The sequence below is a fragment of the Schistocerca gregaria genome, chromosome 3, assembly GCF_023897955.1.
Source record: "Schistocerca gregaria isolate iqSchGreg1 chromosome 3, iqSchGreg1.2, whole genome shotgun sequence".
In the NCBI taxonomy this organism is placed as follows: Eukaryota; Metazoa; Arthropoda; class Insecta; order Orthoptera; family Acrididae; genus Schistocerca; species Schistocerca gregaria.
In genome coordinates, this window is record NC_064922.1 from 518366184 (window position 1) to 518392438 (window position 26255).

Here is a 26255-nt window from a genome sequence, read left to right on the forward strand (position 1 = left end):
ATATCCTATCCTAAGGTTGAGGAGACTCCTGTCGCTACTTCATTACCTGTGGGTTTAACGTTTCACTATTATAATTTTATTTTTTATTTACTGTTGCGTAGTATACTTTTCAAGGGCTGAGTGGCTGGAATCTGCTTAAATATGTGAACATGCAAAAAGGTATGTGGGAGAAATAAGCAATAATCCTAAAATTGCATTCAAATAATATTAGTTTTAGGAACGTTCTGTGTGATTAGAAATGATTTACTTCTAAAATTACACTCTATCAGTCAGTTTACGATATATGGTGGACAGTAATTATAGTATTACTATCTTTTCTGCGCGTTCCTGTCCAGAAACAACCACTACTAATTTCACGAAGTATGTCTTGTTTAGTATGAAAGGTATTATTTATTTATTTATTTATTTATTTATTTATGCATTGGAAGTGATGGTTAAGCACTACAGTAATGAAGCTAAATACCTATAAGTACATACTTATATACTACAGGAGCGTGCTGAATAATAAAACCTCCGACTGTTCATGTGAAACATCTCAAAGCTTTTTAAATAAAACAAACGTTATTAACATTGTGCATCTTTGTTCTTCATGTGAATTTATTTCCAGCCCTCTGCCGCTAGAGGGTGCGAGTTGTAGCGTGTAACACGGCGGTGTGTAACGTAATTATGTCGGTGTATAAGAAACAGTCAGCTGTACTCGAGTTTCTGAACTCTAGAAAATGTGCCACACATAGAGAGCCCTTTCCTTCAGCACGACAATGTCAGACCATAGAAGAGCGTTGCGAGATCTGCAACAATCTACCTTGGGTTCACTGTCACGATCATCCTCGATAGAGTCCCTCCTTGGCCACATCCTACTCTAATCTGTTTCCAAAACTTAAAAATCACCTCAGAGGACTTCGCTTGATTGCGATGAAGCGGTGCAAACAAAAGTGGTGTTATGGTTCCGTCGACAAAGTGAAGCATTCTAGAGGGTCGGTGTCAACAAACTGCTCTCATTGGGAGACACGTGTTCGTCCCAAGGTTGACTATTTTGAGAAATAAATGTGTAGATATAAAGAATACAGATGTATAATGTTAATAACGTTTGTTTTATTTAAAAAGCTTTCAGTGTTTTCACACAAAAAAATGTCGAGGCATTACTTTCCAGCACTTCATCGTATATTCTGCCAGTATTCAAAAAACAGCACGTATCTATAACTTATTTGCAACATCAACCTATACGGTACATTAGCGCCGAAGATCGAACCATGCAACACTTTATGGATATGCATATTTAAGTGCAATAATGTCTATTACCATAGCTTTAAAAGGAAACATATGTATCTGTCAGATTGATTTTGTACTGGAGCTGCTTCAAAGTGACCGTCCTACAATAAGACAAATGCGGATGTGGTGTAATTACAATGTACTCCACGCAATTATCAAATTTTGTGCGGAGGGATTGATGGTGAAATGACAATATAGCGTTGAGGAAGGGAAAGGCAACACAGAGATTTGTGGGAAGAATTGCAAGGGAATATAATTCAGCTTAGAAACCCTTGTACTCGAGTATTGTTCACCAGTCGAAAACCACTTACAAAGTCTGAATAATTAAACAGGTGCGCGGATTTGTATGGTTAAGGCAGCACTGTAACAAAAAATTCCTCCACAAACCCTGATGAGCCATTCCACATGGAAACGGTACGATGCATCACAAAGGACTATCTTCTGAAAATTATATCTTACGATAAGCATATCGTGTTATGACGATGATATTAAATTTGTTGAAGATGGGGTATATACTGGGTGATGGTGTTGCTGTTATTTTGGCATATTATCTCCAAATTTATTTCAAGTGATCCTGACAAACAATTTACCATTCAACATAGCTTGATTGCATTCGACTTGTGTCAGAATCGGTTAATGTGCGTTCTATAGTTGTATAATAATATGTGTGGTCCAAATCTTGACACGCCTGTGTGACTCGATTGAAAGGCACTCTCTATAGCTGTTCAATAGTTGAAATGTCGATCGACGATAAAAATATGGATTGCACTTGCCACTGATTGCTGAATTCCTTTCCTTTATGAACTCCCACCAAAATGAAGGATAGCACCAGTAAATATGTTTATTTCTTCCAATATCCGTCACAATGATAATTTCTTTGTGCCGACAAATTTTTTATCATTACGATCATTTCCAAAATCTAGTCTTAAACGAAAGTGTTATCATCCAATCGTTCGATTGGAAGGGAACTATTTTTTTATACTCGGATGAAGTTTAACATTTTGTATTCATGTTATGATGTCTAACGACGAACATGAACATTTATTACTCAAATGTTCACTGATGCACTATATGATTTCATTTACGTTTAAGGCTATGGTTTGGATGATCCGAAACTAATCGCCACAAACAAATGTCTCTTATCGCAGTCGTGAAAGATATTGGAAAACATAAAAATATTTATTTTCCTTACTTGAAATGGGCAGTTCGCCGCAAACTTTGCGGTTGAAAGCGATTACCGTGGAATGCAATGAGACGCTGCGAGCCTTCGATGAACGCACCCCAGTATTCTAGAGTAACGCGTGCTGGTGGTTGTGTACGTAGTATCAGCTAGCAGGATGCAAACCCCGCAGGCTGTGATTAACGAGGAAAGCAGCGGTTGGCCACCAGGCGGCTCACTGAACACCGACCTCAGGGTTATCAAGACAAACGAGCTCTGGCCCCGAGGCATATTTTTCCAGGGGCAATGTTATACGACGGGAAGCGCTACACATGGAGCGCCATGCTACAGCTCTGAAGAAGCTCAATTTCTCCCCCTTTGTGTACGATGAGACGAGATGTACAACTGTCAGACAGGAAATTGGAAGGTGGTGTAGGATTGAGGTAGTAATCGATCACTCTGTCGTTTCTGGCCATACCATCACAAATTTTGGCGGATTTTATCCACAGCCGTTAAAGATGAGGAAACTTTACCAAGAGATTAGGGCTGGGACTAAAGTTAGGAGACAGTACCCATGCATGCACAAGTGCCGCAGTAAATCCTACCATCAGCCGAGCAAGGTAACAGGGGAGAGTCACCAGGTACCAGAGATGATGCAAGCACGTATTTAGGTATTCCTTTATTGTACTGGTGCTGTAAAATAGGATAATGCTGTTCTATGAGAATCTAACGTTAAGCTCATAACGTTGTGTACGACTTCTAATAGCATCTTTGAGAGACTTTTTTGCCACTTCACTGCATATTTGTATTCATCTATTTTAAACAATTATTATTCAGCTTTACAACTATTGTCAAGTGAAGTCTGAAACCTCAGAAAATGTCCTACCTACCTAAATGAGATATCACCGTTAAAGTAACAATTATCTGCTCTTAAAAACTGGTCTTCGTGTTAAAGGATGTGATTATATAGCAAAGGCAAATAATATGGGTGGTATTGGGCATAGCAAATAAATATTAACCGACTGTAAAGCGTATCTGACGGCCAATACATTACTGTGACCTGCAACGAACACCTCCAAATGTCGTCCACACATTTACTTTTAATAGATATTTGATGGCTCTGGACCCAAGCATAATGAATCCTATTGGAAGATGTGTAAAACAATGAAAAATGAATAAGTGATAGAGATTTCAGATAACTTAGAAGAAGACTCAGAAGCTCCGTCTTATTGTGTGAACAGCAATATTAGTCACGCGAAGTATAGTTACTGATGAACTGTCACACGATATGAAAAAAAAAAACATTTCAACATCTTAGGGAGCACTGTAATATCAGCACATGGGTCAGTTTACACAATACAAAAATGATCGGTCTGTGTGAAATGAATCTGTCATTCCGCGACAACTTGTAAGAAAATTCTGTTACCACAGCAATGCGTGTGTGAAACTCTGAAATGGAAAAAGAAGGTACAGAGTACAGGACAGTTAGCAGACAGCAAAACGCAGCAGACGTATTATTCTTATTGGCAGAACAGCTTCATCGACAGTGTTGGTACCACGCTCGAACGCTAGGGTGGATATTGCCCTCTCCGTCTGAAATTATTGCACACTTACCGTCTGACCTATCCAGACTTTTTTTCTGAATTTTCTCGAAGAACACGCGAATATCATTAGTTGCATCCTCGTTGGCAAATTTTGTAATTTTAGAGGTTTTACTCTTCCGCCTGTTCTACAATGACGACGTGATACACATTATCCGATCAGAAGTATACAGCTTGTCCTACAATGGCGACGTTGTATACGTTATCAGACCAGAAGTATCCGGACATACCTATGTGATATGGAACTGACCACTAGATGCCACAAGACTTAGACCCACCCGTGTAAAAGGAGATGTTTTCAGAACAAAAGTTGTAAAAGCAGGAAATGCGTCGGTAAGGGAGGTCAGTGGCTTCGAACATGGACTAGTTACTGAATGTCATGATTATAATATATGAGTCAGGGACTTTTAAACCCTTCTACAGCTGCCCGTCTCGACTGTTGGTGATGTAACTGTGAAGTTTAAAGGCTAAGGAACAGCCACAGCTGAACCAGTATCAGCCACACCACTTGCGACGAACAGGGACCGCCTAGTATTGCGGAGGGTGGTTGGAAAAAATAGCATGGAATCACAGGAAGCCATCAATATTGAGTTCTTAAATGCTACCAGTAGTCCGCCGTCCGCTGTGGCCGAGTAGTTCTAAGCGCTTCAGTCCAGAACCGCGCTGCTGCTACGGTCGCAGGTTCGAATTCTGCCTCGGGCATGGATGTGTGTGATATCCTTAAGTTCGTTAGGTTCTAAGTCTAGGGGACAGATGACCTCAGATGTTAAGTCCCATAGTACTCAGAGCCATTTGAACCTCTTTTAAGACGACCCCTGTCTCAGTGTTGCGTGTCCTTTCACAGTGAACAGACTGTAGTCCCTTGGTCACGTTGACAACGTAATGCCACAAAGACGCCATCTTGACTCTGTTTTGCAGGGCAGAAAACTTGACCGGCTGGAAACAGGCCAGACTGACGTCTCGGTAACCTTTTATGTTCAACAGAGTGTCATTTCTGGGCTTTAGTGACGGTTTCGAGACTTAGGAAATGTTTGTCGTAGGCCAGTAACAGGGCGACGAAGCAAAGCTACCCCAAAGAAAGAATTATATTTGGTCATAACAGCGCAACGAAATTGGAGTACACGTGCAAGACAATTGGCTGCAAAGCTTGCAGCAGCCTCCGCAGTTGCTGTTTCCCGACAAACTGTGTATCTGAGTCTCAGAACAGCAGTGCTCTTTACCACTCGTCCGGCCATGTGCATCCCTAAAATCTGCAGTCCTTTTTCAGTTGAAATGAGGACTTTTTTCAACTGTCTGAACCGTCATTTTATCTTTTACCTTCTCATTGAAAGAGTTCTATAGAATCAGATCGTTCAATGATTTGCTCTTGATCACGCATTTCTATAAAGTTATCGATTGTCAGCTCTTGATTCTGTGAATCCAGCAGATAGAGAACATTATGAACTTCCGCCTCTAAATTTAATTGTCTGGCAAGAACGACCACTCCTTCAATCGCATTACCAATCCGATCAGGATCTAATGCTGATTCCCCCTCATATTCGGTGGTGAACAAAGAGGGCACAAATATTTTCCAGACGCTATCTAAAGTTTATTGTGAAATTTCATTCCAAGATTGTCCAGTTATTCTCGTGCCTTCTAAAACATTTACCTGATTCATTAACAGTGTTTATCTCATAGTTACATGTAGGTGTGCAAACGAACGTGTCGTGTAGTGAACTTTAAATGTCAGTTCCTGGTACATCTGTTAAACCAAGCTGGTTGTATTCGGTACACAACTTTCATATGTGGGTCGTGTGGAGGATGATCTGGTGCGTTGTCGATTAACAGCATAATTTAAAATGGTATTTGTCTTAATTGGCAATAACCTCGGATTCAGGTATCAAATTAGTCCTCAAAATGGAAAGCTGTCACTCCAGCCTTAGCACTCGACTTCCAAATAACGGGCAACCCAGCATTAGATGTATTTTTTAAAGCTCTTGGATTATCTGAGCGACAAAGGAGGTTTTAATTTACAATTACCATTACTGTAAATCTGTCTTTGGCGGTTTGAAAACCTGGAAAGGTTTTTTCTTCTCATGTGGTAAAAATTCATTACGGCATCTTCTTCCTGAACATGGTTTGGCTGATATAGCCACCTTCCTGTATCACTGCCTTGACTTCTGAATAGAACGGCGCGGTCTCTCTCTCAGCTCTTTCCACCTCTCCATTTTCTGCTATGCTATGCTAATTACAACGACTTTCGAATCGCCTAAACCAACCGTTAGTAGCTTTAAACATTCAATTTCTGGCCGTCTCCCCAACTTCTTCTTTCAGTCTCTCAAAAATAAGTTTAGCTTGAAAGTACAACGTGTTCGATTCAAAAGGACAATTTTTCACTTTTACTTGATTATCATATTATAATGTTAACATTGTTTCTATCTACACAATAATATCATTACGGTTACGAATGGTTCTTGAATTCAAAACTGAGCATTTTACACAGCTTCGAGAATTTTTTCTTTACCTTTTATGTTAGTTCTGGATGCTGCTTTCAGCTGATCAAACTTCTTTCTCAATTCACTAATTTTAAGTTTTGCATCGAGGTTTTTAATAGTACTAAGTTTACATTCCACAGATAACAATATTCTTTTTTCGCTTGTTGGTAATGAAGCAGTTCTGCTTCGTTTGAATGATGTAGTTAGAATCTATCAATTGGGCGGGCGCTGCGGATAAAATAATTCCGCACGAAACAGTTCCGAACTTGTCGTAAGCTGAACACTGTGTGGCCGGCGAGGGGAAATAAAAGGGTACGGCGCTGAAACAGGCGAATTGCGCAACACCGGATTTGCATGAAACGGTGTAAAGTATACTACTCCACCTCCCGGCAACTGAAAATATTTTTCAGCGCAGAACTGCTCACGTGGAAGTGAACGTGGAGTAGAAAGCTTCGTACTCCTAATCATTTTCGGATTGTCATTAACCTAATCTGTGATCTACGGGAGCAATCATTAGATGTAAAGATAATTTACATTATTGAGTAATCCAAAGAGTGCTATAGGGCAGTTACTGTTTACAGCGCAAGTGGTGGATTATTTCATGAATTCCACGAGACTGTTTTGCGGACGATGGTGTTACACACAGGAAGTTTGCAACGCCAAAACACTGCAGCGAAATAAGGGGAGATCTGCAAAGTATCGCAGATTTTTGCAGTAACTGGCAGTTGAACTCACCGTGAAATGTAGTGTGTTGTTTGTAAGTAATCGAAGAGGTCCATTATGCAATTGGCAATATATCACTAGAAACGGTACCCACCGCAAAGTACGTAGTGGTAACTGTCCGGCGCGGCCTAAAGTGAAACAGTTCTAGCTATAAGAAAAACAGATACCATATTCAGATTCACTCCACGAATCTGACGGAAACAAAATTCATTCGTGAAAGAAGTGGCTGACTAAATACTCGTTCAATGTTTTCTTCAGTATTTCTCACCAACCTGGGATCCTTATGAGGTGGGATTTATAGTAGAAATAGAGAAAATCCAAGGAAGAGGACCTTCTATCGTTACGGTATTACGCAGTGAACGAAATGGAGATCCTCAACAAATTCCAGTGGCAGTTGTTATAAGACAGGCGTTATGCATCATGGAGACAGTTTGCCACTGAAATTCCTAGAGCGTAGCCCCGACTAGACTCTGGATTCAAATTATTGCCACCCACATGTGTCTCGCAAAATGATACCGAGAAAGTGAAGGAAAAATGACATTATACGGAGAATTACGGATCGTGGTATCGTAAAGTGACTTGCGTGTGTAGTTGTAGATTTAGGGGAACATATTTTATGCCTAAATATCGGGAAAAAACAGAGGTATCAAACGAGATAATACGTATCGGAACATTATCCTGGGGCCTTATACTCACAGGTACGTGTAACTTTCACTTCATACACTTCAACATTTTTCAAAGAAAGAAAATTACGACCAAATTTGCGACTCCGCTGTTTATTCGTAGCTAAAGCTTGATAAAGTTATATTATGACTATTTCTTGGTAAATAATTAAAAACCCATCAAATTCGAAGGGAATACGAATACACGAGGGCGTGTAGTAAAGAAATGCCTCCGAATCATTTATGTGAAAAGTCTTAAAGCTTTTTAGACGAGACAAACTTTATTCACACTCTAATCTTTATTTTTCATATCTACGTATTTCTTTCTTGACCTAGTCACCAGCCGCCTAATACTTTTCTCCCAAAGCCAGATCAGTTTGTTGATAACGTCACTGTAGATTGGTTGACTTTGTTGACGGAGCCAAAACTTCACCTATGCTTGTATCGCTTCATCACTATGAAAGTGAAGTCATCGAAGGGGTTCTTTAAGTATTGGAAACAGATAAAGACCATATGGGTCGAATTCGGGACTGTATAGTGGATGATCGATGACAATGAAAGCAATGAGGTTGCTCCATGTGTGGCACGTTTTCTACCATTTAGTAACTTTATTCCCGCACTCTGTTTCTCACACACCGACGAAGTTACGTAACACTCCGCCGTGTTACGATACAATTCTGAGCCCTCTAGCGGCAGCAGCAAAGCCATCCCAGTAATACGTAATACCTCTATCGATATTTAGAACAGAATAACAGATACGGAGGCATTACCTTTAGCACGATGTTGTATGTAACATTCTGTGAAATACTTTGTTTTTAGTATTCCGTATTTTCAAAAATTTGTTAGCTCTAGATACCTTCTACTTCACAGCAAACTTTCGAGTGAAAAATACACAAAATGCTTCATACATTCTGCTAAAACTGGTGAGCCTGGCTAGAACAAAAGCCTGAAGCAATGAAACTGCGTATTACGCCGAATTTAAAAACACTTTTAATTCGCCTACACTTTTGAATTTTTGTAACACTGAAACACTATTAAAAATTAAAACCTCATGTAATGAAGAAAAACAGCATTAAATTATAACAACGCCTTTAATGACTCCAGGAACTCAACAACCAAGTCGAATTTCCTGTACCCATAACGAAAAATTTTTTATTCAAATTAATGTGGTCATGATAAAGAAATAGGAAAATTAATTTTAAACTAATAACGGATAGATCGGCAGAATGAACTCGCATTCGGACGGACGACGATTCAAATCGCCAACCGGCCTTCCCGATTTAGGTTTTTCGTTCTTTCCCTAAAACTCTCCCGCATCCTTTCATCCTTTCGTAATCCGAGTTTGTGCTTCATCTCAAATTAGTTCGCTGTCGACGGGACGTTAAATCCTAGTCTTTCTTTTATTAACAAAGTAGCCTATTTCTATATTTTATTACACGTTGAGATGACTCACAGTTATATTCCTAAGTAAGTCAATTTGTGCAATGTGCATTGACCCTGTTAAGATGAGACACCCTTTACAGCAAAAAAAAAAAAAAAAAAAAAAAAAAAAAAATATTAAGTCGGTGGTTAAATTGGGGCTACTGTAGTGCAGATGAAACTGAAATTTAGGCATTATGTTAGCCATCAAAACTATAATAAATAGTTTGCTCGCCATTTCGTAAGGGCTGATGTACGTTATATATTTTCAGAAAGCCATTCGAAAAACATGGATCAAGAATTCAAAAATGACAATAAGGATGACGCTTCAATTGTAGCTCACAGTGTTTAGAAAGCTGTTTTCTTTCCTGTCCCAGTTTCATTATAACCCTTGTGTACATCATCTGTAATGTAATTCAAACAGGAAGGAAGTAAGCAATCGATTGCTTTTCTCTATGTGGTTTATTACAGATCCATACTTCATCCAAAGTACAGCTATCATCAATGCTAGAAAATATAAGAAATACAAGGTAATTACACAATTAATGGCATCCACATCACGATTATACAGAACTGGCGGCACCTCAGTAAGTACAACACCGTATGAAGTTAGTCATGTAGACTCAACAGGTTCGTAAATACATATGTTATTACATGACCTTGCCATGGACATGGTTTAATCCAGATTCAGTTGCTGTTTACAGACCTATACAACGAGCCACAGTGCATTTCATAGAGGATGAACAGAGCCCTTTAACTCAATGACATCCACGTATGACTAGCAATTAATACAGATATTGTATCAAAATGAGAGTAGGCAAAGATCAGTTACACCAGAATAACAGTTATGCATTGAACAGATGACAAGCCAAAGTAAGAGTGATATAATGGATTAGTAGTACACAAACAGTATCCGGGGTTTTCTATTGTTTTTATTGTTGAGACGTAAGGTTGTGTTTTGTGAAGCGTTTGTAAGTATTACGAGTACTATATATTTAAGAGCTATGTATTAAAAGTAGTTGGAGGATATCGTTACCTCTCAAGTTACAGGGTTTAGTACTGGGTAAGAGTCTGTGCTCTTTCAAAACTAGATATGTAATACGTGGACTGTTACGCCATACTTCATTGGTCGTGCACCATCTGTATCTTGAAACAAAATATTTTCTATCGTAGAAGACATTATATCTGCAAATGAACTGATTTTATTTAATGTCTTAACGATTTTTCCCACTCTTTAAAATACACTAAAGGCCATTAAAATTGCTACATCACAAAGATGACGTGCTAAAGACGCGAAATTTAACCTAAAGGAAGAAGATGCTGTGATATGCAAATGATTAGCTTTCCAGAGCACACACACAAGGTTGGCGCCGGTGGCGACACCTACAACGTGCTGACATGAGGACAGCACGGACTATCAGCTCGGAGACCACGGCTGCGGTTACCCTTGACGCTGCATCACAGACTTCAGCTCCTGCGATGGTGTACTCAACGACGAACCTGGGTGCACGAATGGCAAAACGTCATTTTTTCGAATGAATCCAGGTTCTGTTTACAGCATAATGATGGTCGCATCCGTGTTTGGCGACATCGCGGTGAACGCACATTGGAAGCGTGTATTTGTCATCGCCATACTGGAGTATCACCTGGCGTGATGGTATGGGGTGCCACTGGTTACATGTCTCGATCAACTCTTGTTCGCATTGACGGCACTTTGAACAGTGGACGTAACATTTCAGATGTGTAGCTTTACCCTTCATTCGATCCCTGCGAAACACAACATTTGAGCAGGATAATGCACGACCACATGTTGCAGGTCCTGTACGGGCCTTTCTGGATACAGAAATTGTTCAACTGCTGCCCTGGCCAGCACATTCTCCCGATCTGTCACCAACTGAAAACATCTGGTCAATGGTGGCCGAGCAGCTGGCTCGCCACAATACGCCAGTCACTACTCTTGATGAACTGTGGTATCGTGTTGAAGCTGCATGGGCAGCTGTACCTGTACACGCCGTCCAAGCTCTGTTTGACTCCATGCCCAGGCGTATCAAGGCCGTTATTACGGCCAGAAGTGGTTGTTCTGGGTACTCATTTCTCAGGATCTATGCACCCAAATTGCGTGAAAATGTAATAACATGTCAGTTCTAGTATAATATGTTTGCCCAATGAATACACGTTTATCATCTGCATTTCTTCTTGGTGTAGCAATTTTAATGGCCAGCTGTGTAGAAATTTGTGTTAGCTTCCAATACCTTCTATTACAAAACTTTTTTAAATTTGAACTGTTTTTTTTCTGTCATACTACTCCTTAATTTGACTTCTGTTGGCGATAACTGGTGTGTAGTAGATAAGCCGTGTCAGGTGTTATCCATATTGCGCATTGTTACGCTTTTTGGTCGTTACCCAGCAACGGTTGGTTGGTTGTTTTGGGGAAGGAGACCAGACAGCGAGGTCATCGGTCTCATCGGATTAGGGAAGGACGGGGAAGGAAGGCGGCCGTGCCCTTTGAGAGGAACCATCCCGGCATTTGCCTGGAGCGATTTAGGGAAATCACGGAAAACCTAAATCAGGATGGCCGGACACGGGATAGAACCGTCGTTCTCCCGAATGCGAGTCCAGTGTCTAACCACTGCGCCACCTCGCTCGGTACCCAGCAACGTCTTCGCGCGTTGCTCCCGAGACGATGTGCGCAGCGACATCCGAGCTGTTTACAGTCACACAGAGCCCGCGGAGAGGAGTGTCTGTCTGCGTCTGGTGGTCAAGAAGGATGGTTCCAGCTGGCAACAGGAGCGCGGAGCCCATTCCGATAGGGGCAGCAGAGCGGCGCATGGCTGACTGCACGACGCTGGAGCGGTGCCTATGCGGGCGTGTGGACAGGAGGTGAAGCGGGTGTCCGTACTTCGAGACAAGGAATCGTCGGCTCACACAGCGCGATCAGAGGAGGATCGGTGTACAAGTCACCACATGGAACAGCCCCTTTTCAAACAAAAAGGACTGATCTTGGTAAGCACGTTTTAAAATATTTGCTATTGCTGTGCGCACGGAGCTGACTTTAGTGTATGGTCCAATTTAGTGCTGTTTGCCGGAACTTCACTACCTATTGATCTGGAGTCTGTTTCGCACTTGGGGTTTTTGTTACTGGTGCCGATAGATTTGAAAAGAGTTGATTTTTAATTGTTTGGCATGAAATTGCTTCCGCCAATTAACTTGTTCCCATTATCGTTATTCGGAATTAAATGTTCTTTGCCCTAACTTTTAACCGGCTATTTATTCGTTTGAATGCCGGGGGCTGTACGGGGAGAATAGATTTGAGCAGTATAGCGGGTGAGAAATTGCGTGCGCCCGATTTTAAAATTTGTATTACGTTTGTCACTTTTCCTAATCGATGCTGTTTATCTTGCTTGATGCTATTCGATTACGCTTCCGTCATCAACGGCGTCTTTCGCAAATTTCAATCTAGGTGTATTTCGCTTGTATCAGGTTTTCCAGGACTTCTTGTTGTTGGCTTCATATTTATGGGGTTTAAATTACGTACTAGTGTAATGAAACGTTAATTATATACGTTTCTGGAAGTTCCAATGCAATGTGCAATCCAGTGAAACTGTGACGGCGAACTGGTTATTGGTCACTTGTTAAATGTATTCTATATACATGTTTTACGAGTACCAGTGATGCACTATTTGGTTGGCATACTGTAGAACGGTGCTTTCTGTACTGTGAATTGGTGCTGGGTTTCAGTTCTGCCCAAACTCGATTTACTGTATATGAAAGCAAATAGGACACCTGCTGCCATTTATAATTGCATGTTAAACTTTTGGATAGGAATTTGTTTCTTGTTAATCAATTAACACCCTGCTTTCTTATTTTAATTTTTTCTGAGCAAATGATGTTTATTTGAGGGCCTTGTCCTACCACACTCGCAACGTCTAGCTCACTGGCCATTTCATTTGAGTAATAATGTAACACAAAGATTATTATATAAAACATTGATCAGATTTCAACGATGGAAACACTTTAAATTTAAATAGGCTATTCGTTCCCAGGTACATGTCCCTGCGATACCTCGGAACAATTATTCACATTCGGAAAAACTTTACTTACTCCGAATAACTAGTGTAATTTCAACAAAAAGAAAGCAAAGAAAAAACAGCAGCAGCACCCATAAAATGAATGCTACGAGGTCCGTTCAATAAGTAATGGAACCTTTTTTTTCTGAAAGCTAGTTGGCTTTATTCAGGATTCCAATACACCACATTATTTCCCACTATTTGGCTACATAACCCTATTTTTCAACTTAAGCTCCATTCAATGTGACAGTCTTACGAAACTTTCCTGGGAAGGAGTATCGAAACCGCCGCATCATGCACGTAACTTTCCGCGGAGCGCATCCTTCGTTGTGCCAAACAGATAGGAATCCGAAGGTGCGAGATTCGGGCTGAAGCATGGATGAGGAGGAACAGTCCAATGAAGTTTTGTGAGCACCTCTCGGGTGCGCAGACGTCTGTGCGGCCTTGCGTTCTCACGGGGAAGTTCATTTACATTTTTGTGGCGATGAACTCGTTAAAGTTGATTCTTCCATTTCCTGAGTTGGTCGTTGCACTATGAGGGCGGACATCAAACAGAATAACCACTTCAGAGTCCCAGACTACCGTACCCATGACTTTATCAGCTGAGGGAGCGGCTTCGAATTTTTTCTTCGGAGGATAGGAGCAGATGGATTTCCCGGTTTCCAAACCACTAGACCTACACCATCCAGACCTACACCATCCTCTAAGAAAATAAACTGCAAGAAAGTAAATAGCCAGATATAAGACAAGTTATTCAGTCCATTCCTACTATTATCAAAAGATTCATGTCTAACTCACTCCATTTTCATTCAAAAGAATATATTTGTTTTAAAGGTGCACGTAAAAAAATGATTGGTGCACAAAAGAAAATAGACGTTTTTCACATGTTTATAAAACATGCATGTAAGAAAATAAAGTTAATTTCTCATTTCCCTAGGCGGACGTGAGAAATTAAGTTTAATATCATTCTTTATAAAAAGTAAACGTAAGAGAAAAAGGTGCACGTTAAATTCACCCACTTTTACTTCAATCTATAAAAGGTGCACATAAGAAAACAAATAAAATGAATTGGTTAACGAAGGTAAATTGTTCACTTTCGCCTTTAGCACCATAAGCTTCTTCAGCTTTACCTTTCTGAAAATACTTCGAAAGGAAATGCAAACATGACGCCACTGTCTCTATAACTATTTCTAGTTTTCTATTCATTTACATAATTAAAAATTTTCCGAAAGTATTCTATGTTGGGCATTGTATGTAAGATTCTTCTTAGCACACACAACTATATAAGCAGGTGTATTATTCGGAAGTTTACTGTTAAAAGTTGCATAAATTTTCATAGTCGTTCTCTGTGTAGTTACAACATTCTTTCTACGAGTCATATTGATTACATAAATCGGATAATTTCGTTATGAAACTAGATGGACTAATATTAGTGTCTGCTTTCAGTAGATTAAAATCAAGAAATGCGTCGTATGCTTTGAGAAATTTATTTGGTGGATTATTATTCCACATTTCCTGTAGAAAAATTTCGTTTCTACAGTTTTTCAAATATATATATTATGTAGTTCAATGTGGTCGAATAATGAGGAGTCAACTAATTGATTATTCTCATGAAATTCCCGAAATGCAACGAACACGAAATATGGCACTCCATATAGGTAAAAAGTCACTTTACTTTAAACTACCCACTTTTAGCTACGTTATGAAAACAATTAAATCTTATGTCTTTTAGTAATAATTTATACTTCTCTAATTCTAACTATTTTTTGCGAAATTATTATTCCATAATAAAAGAGAGTAAAATTGAAGTTGAAAATAAAATGTCTACTACTGATGAAAAGAAATATTCTATAACAGAACTCTTGGGAAATAAAGTAAAACTAGCCCACGAAAAATTAGGATTATGGTTACTGAAAGAAAATTTAAGAAATAATAATCTTTCCGAGATCAGACACAGTTTGCTCTATAAAGAAGAACACAAAAAACGATTGGAAACATAAAAGTAGTAAACTGTAAACGACTAGAACATCTAGAAGAAGCATTTAAACTACTTATTTCCAACATTAAAACTGCAAATTATCCTGAAAAAGAGAGACACATTTTTAAATTGGAAAATTTAGAAAGTTGTTTTATATGTAATTATAGAAAAAGAAATACAGGATAGAAAAATAGATCTAAATTACAAAATTAAAATTAAACTCTGTAAAATTAAAACAACACCAAATAATAATAAAGAAAGACTTGTTATCTTAAAAAAAACGACATCCAACTTTTACAGACACTGACTCTCCTTAAGAAACCCCATAAAAATAAGTAAATTGAAACACCGATTTAAAATTTATCACTATTTGTTTGGCTTTCTTCGCTATAATCCGAATCGTTTTCATTAAAGTTACATTTTTTAATTACCTTGAGAATCCTTTTTATATATTTCTCCCCCCTCCATTTATTTAAATCTTTTAATTCTGCAAAAGCAACTATTGTTTGTCATAAGCCGCAATTTTTACAGAGCAATTTTCAAGCAAAATTAAAGCTAAACACTCGACTCGGCATTCTTCATCTAACAATTTATTTAATTTTTCTCTCATATCTTTGTAATGCATTTTGTTCTTGTAGAATAGACCTAAAAATTTTACATTTCTGTCTTCCTCCATTTAGTACACCAAATTTAAAAAAAAGATCTAGTTATTGTCTTTTACTTTTCCTAAAAATTTTCATATCCTAATAATTGGACTTGGGTATTTCCTATAACAATAATAAAATATCGATGTATTTTTTCTAATTCTTGTTCTCTCTTTTTAGTAGATTGCAGAGATACTGCATTAATTGTTTCGATTTCTGTAATAGAATGTGGATAAAGCTTGCTGTTGTTATTTATTCTTTTTTTACACACAAATGAAATAATATTTCTTTTTATCAGTCCCAATTCTTCAATATTTAAAGCAAGTCTTACAGAAACTACATTCTCCACATTTTCGAAAATTTCTATGCAATTAATGGGTAACAAATTAAAACTAAATGCAGATAAAACTAAGGTAACTGATTTCTCTCTTTCTTATTTACTACCTGCATTAATTTTTATTTGTATTCCTGTTATTTTTCCGTATTTTTATTGCTGCAATAGACATATTGTAAGAGACTGTTGGAAATATGGCTACTGTTTTGTAATGGATCGGTTAATTTTAGCCATGATTTGGATATTGGAAAAGAATAAAATAGAGCATTCTCGAAATGTTTCCTGGTGTTTGTTATTAATTATAAACAATCTGTTAATGAAGAGAATTCCTGTTCTCTCTGGAAATCTGGATTAATGAAATTATGAACTGTTGCTTCCAGTCTTGGTATTCCATTTTCTTTGGCTAATTTGGAAACGAATGTTTCCTTTAGTCTGCTGCCTGTGTAATTTAAAAGATCTATAATATGGTATCCAAGCTGTTTGTTAAGTCCTTGACTTGTTAACCGACAAATTAATTTATTGTATATTTTCACTCTAGAATTAGAATGTATCCGTGTTCGACAGTCCTTTCCAACAGAATTGTTGTTGTCAACTATTACATTACATTCTTCTTTATATTCTCCTTGTTTCCAAAAAGAAAAATTATTTGTTGAATATTTGCACATTTCTTCTTTGTTAAAAATTCCTTCAAAATCTTGTGTTACATCTAAATCTAGTAAATAATAGTGTTCCTTTATAAGTTCTTCCAAAATCGCTGGTAACTCTTAAACGAGTATTGAAGTTTAACATTTGATAATTCTATTTTGTAAGGAATAACAACAGCATTTCTATATCTTTGTTTTATAATTGTTATACACTTACTAAAAGTTTGTTTAGTGCCTTTAATTGTTTGTGAATTGGAATTCCATAAATATGGAAGTTTTGATTTAACTCCATGTTTTGTCAAATTAAATTGGGGAAAATGTAGATCTTAAAAACTGTTAAAAATTCCACAAGGTTCCTCTTTTACAAGAAATTTTCCATTCTTCATTTCTCCTTCGCAATCTATAAAAACTGTTATTTTAACTACCATAATTTTATCGCAAATAGGGTCTATAATTGGTATAAATTCTACTTTTTCTTCTCCTTTTGTGTAAATTATATTTCCAGTTTTTGTAACAAGTTTATTATTGTTTAAATTTTCTGTCAGTAACCATAATCAGAATCTTCCGTTGGTTGGTTTTACTTTATTTCCCAGGAGTTCTGTTATAGAATATTTATTTTTTTCAGTAGTAGACATTTTGTTTTCAATTTCAATTTCACTCTCTTTTAACATGGAAAAATTTTCATTAGTCTTGCAAAAAGGTAGTTAGAACTAAAGAAGTATAAATTATTACTAAACGTCTTAAGATTTGGTTTCAAAAAGTAGTTGAAACTGTGGATTTTAAAGTAAAGTGATTTTTTTACGTATATGATATGCCATATTTCGTGTTCGTTGCATTTCGGGAATTTCATAAAAATAATCCATTAGTTGACTCGTCATTATTAGATCACATTCAACTACAGAACATATATTTTGATACGTTAGCCAAACTGGAGAGTTGTCATTCACGTTCATGCACATGTCAGTCAAAAAGCAAACCACTGTCTAGTATTCCATCATTAAAAATACAATAAAATTTTAATGTCAGGTGTATTAACCTCAGGAAACAAAGCAATTGAACACGACGAAGGGTAGCGATTGCAGTCAAATTTATATCAGTCTTTTCGAGGGTAGCAAATCTTTGAAATTCCTATGCTAGTAACTCAGTGCATCTTCGACCACAACAGCAGTCGATCAGTGTTGAGGAAACTAAGGAGTATGTTTTACGCTTACGTAAATGAGAGGAATAAACGGTTACAGTTTAATTTTTTTGCCGTCGTTGTCATTCTTAGGAGGCAGTCTATGGGTTTGAGATATTTATTAGTTCACTATGGTAAATGACTACAGTAGCGTCAGCTACTGGGAACGGTTGAGTATGTATGGAGGGCCTGGCATTTCATCTGTGGCCATAAATGGCCAAAGAATTTTACCCCACGTAAGACAGCGACGGAACATCAAGCAGGATGTGCTGGCTTGCTCGCAAATAAAGTGGAAACACGGTTGAGACATCACAGTTCTAACACTGAGTTCCATAAACTATGAATTGCGTTTTTATTACAGATTCTATTCCTTTTCCATGCAGATAGGATAACTAACACACATACTGAATTTTGACGACAATTCACATCGATTGGTTACTTTCATATTTTAATTTTACACTTTAGCTCCATGACACTTATAACCATCGGATGCAGCGGAAGAAAACTGCTCGTATTCTTGTATAAAAATGTATCTTTCTCCTTGTTAAAACAAACAAAATATTGGATGTCGTTAAAATCTTCTTTGAGAAATCGTCTCCGTAATGGAGGCAATACACAGAAGGCGTTAAGTTTTAAGGAGTAAACTATTTATGGAATGTGATTTACAAAAATCCTAAATGAATAAAACGATTTCAGAACACGTCACGCTAACATCGTGTAATGTTTATAAAACCGGCCTAGCGAGGTGGCGCAGTGGTTAGCACAGTGGACTCGCATTCGGGAGGACAACGGTTCCAACCCTCGTCCGACCATCCTGGTTCAATGGCCGCAGGCATATTCGGGGATGTTCTTTTGAAAGGGCACGGCCAATTTCCTTCCCCATCCTCTCATAACCTGAGCTTGTGCTCCGTTTCTAACGACCTCATTGTTCACGGGATGTTAAACACTAATCTTCCGCTCCTACTTCTCTTCGTGAAAACCGTTTCAAAACATAGATCCGCAGTTGCTTAGTAACAAATTAATAAAAGAATAGCATCTACCGCCTGTTATCAATTCTGCGTTGTATGTACTTGTATTGTATAAAATGTACCACTTCATGCTGACTGCATGACATGTACACTAAACGCTATAAACAAGAAAGAAAACTAATTCCTGAAAATATTAGTCGTCATTTATTTTTGCCGAACTATAGTGGAAAGCTTTCTGAGAGGAAATAATTAGTAACTTGTAAGTCGTGTTATGACCCTGTCAGCGAATCGATTTTGCGAAATCAGTTCTCTCTCACAATACATATCACATGTTTGTTTTAACAAGGAGAAAGATTCATTTTTATACAAGAATACGAGCAGTTTTCTTCCGCTGCATCCGATGGTTATATGTGTCATGGAGCTAAAGTGTAAAATGAAAATATGAAAGTAACCAATCGATGTGAATTGTCGTCAAAATTCAGTGTGTGTTTTAGTTATCCTATCTGCATGGAAAAGGAATAGAATCTGTAATAAAACCGCAATTCATAGTTTATGGAACTCAGTGTTAGAACTGTGATGTCTCAACCGTGTTTCCACTTTATTTGCGAGCAAGCCAGCACATCCTGCTTGATGTTCCGTCGCTGTCTTACGTGGGGTAAAATTCTTTGGCCATTTATGGCCACAGATGAAATGCCAGGCCCTCCATACATACTCAACCGTTCCCAGTAGCTGACGCTACTGTAGTCATTTACCATAGTGAACTAATAAATATCTCAAACCCATAGACTGCCTCCTAAGAATGACAACGACGGCAAAAAAATTAAACTGTAACCGTTTATTCCTCTCATTTACGTAAGCGTAAAACATACTCCTTAGTTTCCTCAACACTGATCGACTGCTGTTGTGGTCGAAGACGCACTGAGTTACTAGCATAGGAATTTCAGAGATTTGTTAACCTCGAAAAGACTGACATAAATTTGACTGCAATCGCTACCCTTCGTTTTGTTCAATTGCTTTGTTTCCTGAGGTGAATACACCTGACATTAAAATTTTATTGTTTTTTTAATGATGGGATACTAGACAGTGGTTTGCTTTTTGACTGACAGATACATGAACGTGAATGACAACTCTCCAGTTTGGCTAACCTTTCAAAATATTTCTTGGGTTCAATTCCGTTGTTCCTTTGCTGATGCTGTTGCTTGTATCCCGTGTCGTATCGTCACTATTTACATTGTTTAGCACTGAACTAGACACTGAGGGTCAGGATTTAGACCTATGTTTTTTTTCATAGCCACCATGGATCCACGTCGTCCAGAATTGTATACCTTGGTGACGCTGGTTTCACTCGACCAGCGGTACTAAGAGTAAGCGTTTGAATCTACGGTTTGTGAAGAGCTCCACGAATGAGATTTACGTCTAGTAATGCGAGAGCAGTTGCAAGGTCCAGATTAGTTTCTTTTCACCGGCAAAGCATTAACCAAATCCGTTATAGTTTATTTATTCGGAGATCATTGCTAGTCTAAGAGCAGCACTGGCGAACCACCGTGTATTCGAATGACTCCTGAAGATGAGTAATTGCAGTCGAAGCTGGAAACATCTGTCCGCCACCGTAGCACGCCGTCAGCGCGGCTGACCAGCATGTGTATAACCGAGGTACGATTCCCGCTACTGCCACGGATTTTTTCCGTGGTGGGACATGGACGGGGTCCAATCAGTCTCGTGATGCCAAGTGTGGAGCTGCTTGAGCGAGAAGTAGCGGTTCCAAGGACTGCAAAAAAATGGTTCAAATGGCGCTAAGCACTATGGGACTGAACATTTGAGGCCATCAGTCCCCTAGACCTAGAACTACTTAAACCTAAGTAACCTAAGGACATGACACACATCCATGCCCGAGGCAGGAATCGAACCTGCGACTGTAGCAGCAGCGTGGTTCCGGACTGAAGCACCTAGAACCGCTCGGCCACTGCGGACGGCGGGTAATGTGAAGACCCGACGCCAACTCCATACGGCACAGAAATGACGCTTTTGGCTGAAGATGACAAGGCGGTCGGCGTTCCCAATTGGCCCGCCTCAGAGCAAAGAGGTGGACTTTTCCTTTTGTAACGTTTATGAAAGCTAATGCAAAACTGATTACACCTGTACTTAAATTAACAAAGAGACCGCATGGAAAATCGATGTTTGTAATTTTTTTTTTTTTTTTTTTTTTTTTTTTTTTTTTTTTTTTTTTTATCGTACGTTAAGTTCGGAACTCAAATGTCAGTGTCCCAAAGGAGATCGCTGCAATCCTAAACAATTCTCGAGCAAATTGATTGTGAAGATTCCTGACAATTTTTAATAAGTTTAACTTTGGTACCTCTATCGGGAAGCACGGGAAGTAGTGTCACTCTGTGTTATAGTGATGGCTTGCCATATGGTGGACCTGGGTTTTATATCTGGCGGAATCACACTTTTAAAGAAAGCTGCTTTTTCCACGAGCATTTATGTATAGCGTTTAATGCGTAAAGACGAAAAAACAAGAAGGGTAGCGCTGGAGACTGGCAATCGCTGCATCGAGTTTTGTTTTGGCCGATATTACTTCTTTCTTTTTCGTTCAGTTTCAATACTTACATCATTTAAATATAAAATTCATCAAATTTATGTCAGTTAAGAGAAATAATTTTAATTTTTATGAAAAATACATGGCTTCATGTTTATAAGTACATATCTCACACAAGAATCCACCGAGCGAGGTGGCACAGTAGTTGTCACACTGGACTCGCAGCGGGAGGACGACGGTTCAAGTCCGCGTCCGGCCATTTTGATTTAGGTTTTCCGAGATTTCCCTTAATCGCTTCAGGCAAATGCCGAGATGGCTCATTTTAAAGGACACGACGAACTTCATTCTCCTCCCTTCCCTTATCAGATGAGACCGATGACCTCACTGTTTGACCCCTCCCCCCATCCGGATTAACTAACCAAGCTACCCAACACGAGAATCCAGTTTCCATTGAAAACATAAATTATTAATTACCGATCAGTTACTAAAGTTTGTTAATCAAGATTCTTTAAATTAAATAAAAAACATTAGAAATTAAATTTTCCCAGTCAGTGTAGCTTTTACGCTACACGGAAATGCTCGCAGAACATGCACCTTTGCTAAAAAAAAAAAGAAAAAAAAATTCCTGTACTGTCGGAACCCAGGACGACAGGTCTCCTGTCGGTCAGTCTAGTACGCTGCAACGTAGCCATAGCCACACTGCCTGTTGAATACAAAGGACTCTACGTTACCATAGAAAACATGGTTGGAAAACGCGAAAGAGAATTTTCTCGACAATTTTTGAGAGTTGCATCTAACTGCACTCTTCGACTGATATTTGGGTACTACTGTTCACGTTCCATCAATATGACTGCCGTATGGTCTCCCTGTAAGTACCTAATGGCATACTCATCATGCAAGGAATTCAGTAGATGTTTCGTGTATATCCTTACGAATACAAAAGAGATACAGTATTTAACTCTATTTCTGGATGGTTCTTCGACGTTCGTTTCTGGATTGATAACCTTTATACCGCCGGGTGACTTGCAATATACAGTATCAGCTACATTTAAGGCGTAGAATTTTGCGCATTTTCTATGGTTTTAGATATGTGCATTGTGCAGTAAACTGAGGGTCATATTTAAGCTCGGATAACTGAAACCTGTTACATATAGTTACATTTTTCTGACAATAAGGTTCGCGTAGTTTGTGCCCAGCACGCTATTCATACATCGAAATAATAATTAGAAGCCTCAAGAGATAGCTACAGTTCACAACATGTAAGAAATGTCATACCAGAATCTCAATAAGTGTAAAGAAATGTAGGTGCTAGAGATTAAAGTTCGTGGTATTATCAGTTCACAATAAATTCGTCTGGGATTAAGCATACATCAGAACTGTAAACTCTTTCATTCTGCAGTGTATTATGGTATCACATTCCGGATAAACGCGCCAAGTGAAGCTAAAGGTTTTCGAGTGCAGAAGCACCGATTAGTTTATGTATGTAATAAAATGGAGCACTTCAGCCTTCTTTGCGATGTTATTTAATATGTAACTGCAAGTTTTGGCGCTTCAGAACACCATCTTAGGCCTTAACTGACGCTCAGCGTATTAACTCCAATTGTATACACGATACCAACAGTGGCCAACATCCACGAACTGCTTTTTTTTAGATTGCCTCTAACAACGATGTTGTGTCTCCAACCATTAACTACCACGACACATTGAGTATAAAATTAGGAAATAAGAAAATGAAAGTAGTAGATGCGTTCTGCTGTTTGGGATAGTAGAGAAGATATAAAATACTGAGTGGCATTGGCAAGAAAGGCATTTCTGAAAACAGAAATTTTTTAAAATCGAACAGAAATAGGAAATCTTTTCTGAAGGAAAAGGTGTTTGTGTGGAATGCGGCCTTGTAAGAAAAACATACGACAACGATAAACAGTGTATAAAAGTAGACAACAGAAACTCCGGGTATGTGATGCTACAGAAGAATTCTTATCGCACAGCTTCACTAAACGAAGAGTTAGGTTAATAAGACACATCTTGAATCATCAAGCATACGCTGGTTTGGTAGTGGGCGGAAGTGAGGGGCACAGGGGTTACTGAGGAACGCCAAAAGCTTGACTCCTCTAACCGGCTTCAGATTAATGTGGTTCGCAGTATTTACGCAAGATACACTGGCGAGGAGAACTGCGTTAAACCAGCCTTCGGACTGAACGTCACAACAACAGCACCACTTATTACGCAAAAAGCAGCATATTTCAGTTACTGCGGGCATAAATTGTAACCTAAACATTTTTCAAACACATAGAAATGTAAAAAAATGTATATGTGATATTGCCCCTACTCTTAGTCGCAATATTCGAGTTTTCCAGTTTTCATAAGGTGTGTCAGTTTCAGTATGAATATAACGTAACTCTGGACCGAAATTTAGTTCAAGTTAAGGAAGGAAATCTACCGTCACTGTTTGTAAAAAACCACCTCAGGATTTGGCTGAAGAAATGCAGGAAAGAACAATCTTAATCTCAGTTACCAGACTGGTGTTTGACTTCGGACTTAACAGAAAATGAGACCTTTCTACAAACAGTCTTTCCATACTAACAGAAATTTCTTATGTCTGATAGAGGTGAGCCAGTTGAAACACGCAGAAGTCTTTTTCTTTCCTTTTTCATGTTTAGCAGATATTACACTGTCCAGCAACATAAATTGTTGCAAAAAATTGCAATGCGGACAGTTGCGAGACGTACAGGAAGAGTGTCAGTGGGGTTCTGGAAGGTTCCAACAGGGCTGTTAAGTCATGCCGACTCCACTGCCAGCTGCACTAGGTTCTTCGCCTATAAATGGCGCGTGCAGCCCGATGGAGGTGGTCCATCAGATTCTGGATTGGGTTTAAATCTGTGGAGTACGGTGGCCGGGGGAGGGCGGTAAACCCACCCTGGGGCTCTCTGAAGCACGCGCCTACACTGCAAACTGTGGCGCGATCCATTGTCCTGCTGGTAGATGCCATCGTGCCAAGGAAAAGCAAACTGCACGTAGACATGGACATGGTCTCCAGTACCAGGTGCTTGTTCCTGTTATCCACTGTACCTTACAGAATGACGAGATCACCGAGGGAATGCCACAAAAACATGCCCCAGACCATAACGCTTTCTTCTACGGCCTGGACCGCTCTGACGAATGTTGCAGGGAGTTTGCTTTCAGACGTTTCACGCCGTACACGCCATGGAAACAACAGAGTATAAAATGCGTCCACTGAGTGGACGTCCAGAGTCAGTCGCCAATGAACATTAGTCAGCGTGGAACGGGATGCCTGCCGCGAAGGCACATACGCAGCAACGTTCATTGAACGGTTGTTGAGGAAGCACTGATGGTAGCGCCTAGATTCATTTGGCCAGTCAGTTGCTCGACAGTTGCACGTCTGTTCGCCCGGAAACGTTCCCGCAGCCGTCATTCACGCCTGTCGCCTATAGCCCGTGCTGTACCACAGCTGGATAGAGTCATGTTGTCATGCGTGACCACAGCAGTACACGAACAATTCAAAAATTTAGCCGTTTCCGAAATGCTTCCACCCTCAACCTGAAAGCCGATGATTCTGGCCTCTCACACGTCAGATCCACTACTGGTCATTAAAATTGCTACACCAAGAAGAAATGCAGATGTAAAACGGGTATTCATTGGACAAATATATTCTACTAGGATTGACATGTGATTACATTTTCACGCAATTTGGGTGCATAGATCCTGGGAAATCAATACCTAGAACAACCTCCTCTGGCCGTAATAACGGCCTTGATACGCGCGGGCATTGAGTCAAACAGAGCTTGGATGGCGTGTACAGATACAGCTGTCCATGCAGCTTCAACACGATACCACAGTTCATCAAGAGTAGTAACTGGCGTATAGTGACGAGCCAGTTGCTAGGCCACCATTGACCAGACGTTTTCGATTGGTGAGAGATATGGAGAATGTGCTGGCCAGGGCAGCAGTCGAATATTTCCTGTATCCAGAAAGGCCCGTACAGGACCTCCAACTTGCGGTCGTGCATTATCCTGCTGAAATGTAGGGTTTCGCAAGGATCGAATGAAAGGTAGAGGCACGGGTCGTAACACATCTGAAATGTAACGCCCACTGTTCAAAGTGCCGTCAATGTGAACAAGAGGTGACCGAGACGTGTAACCAATGGCACCCCATACCATCACGCCGCTTGATACGCCAGTATGGCGACGACGCCAACACGCTTCCAATGTGCGTTCACAGCGATGTCGCCAAACACGGATGCGACCATCATGATGCCGTAAACAGAACCTGGATTGTTCCGAAAAAATGACGTTTTGCCATTAGGGCGCCCAGGTTCGTCGTTGGGTTCTCCATCGCAGGCGCTTCTGTCTGTGATGCAGGGTAACCGCAGCCATGGTCTGCGAGCTGATAATTCATGCTGCTCATGCTGGTACAAACGTCGTCGAACTGTTCGTGTATATGGTTGTCGTCTTGCAAACGTCCCCATCTGTTGACTCAGGGATCGAGACGTGGCTGCACGATCCGTTACAGCCATGCGGATAAGATGACTGTCATATCAACTGCTAGTGATACGAGGCCGTTGGGATCCAGCACGGCGTTC

The 26255-nt window shown here is 39.5% G+C and overlaps 1 protein-coding gene across 2 annotated transcripts in view; it reads right to left on the bottom strand.

Moving 5' to 3' along the window:
• The window catches only part of LOC126355988 (serine/threonine-protein kinase 32B), a 635590-nt gene that overhangs the window by 160777 nt on the left and 448558 nt on the right, over window positions 1–26255 (bottom strand). The gene's annotated exons all lie outside the window — the stretch shown is intronic.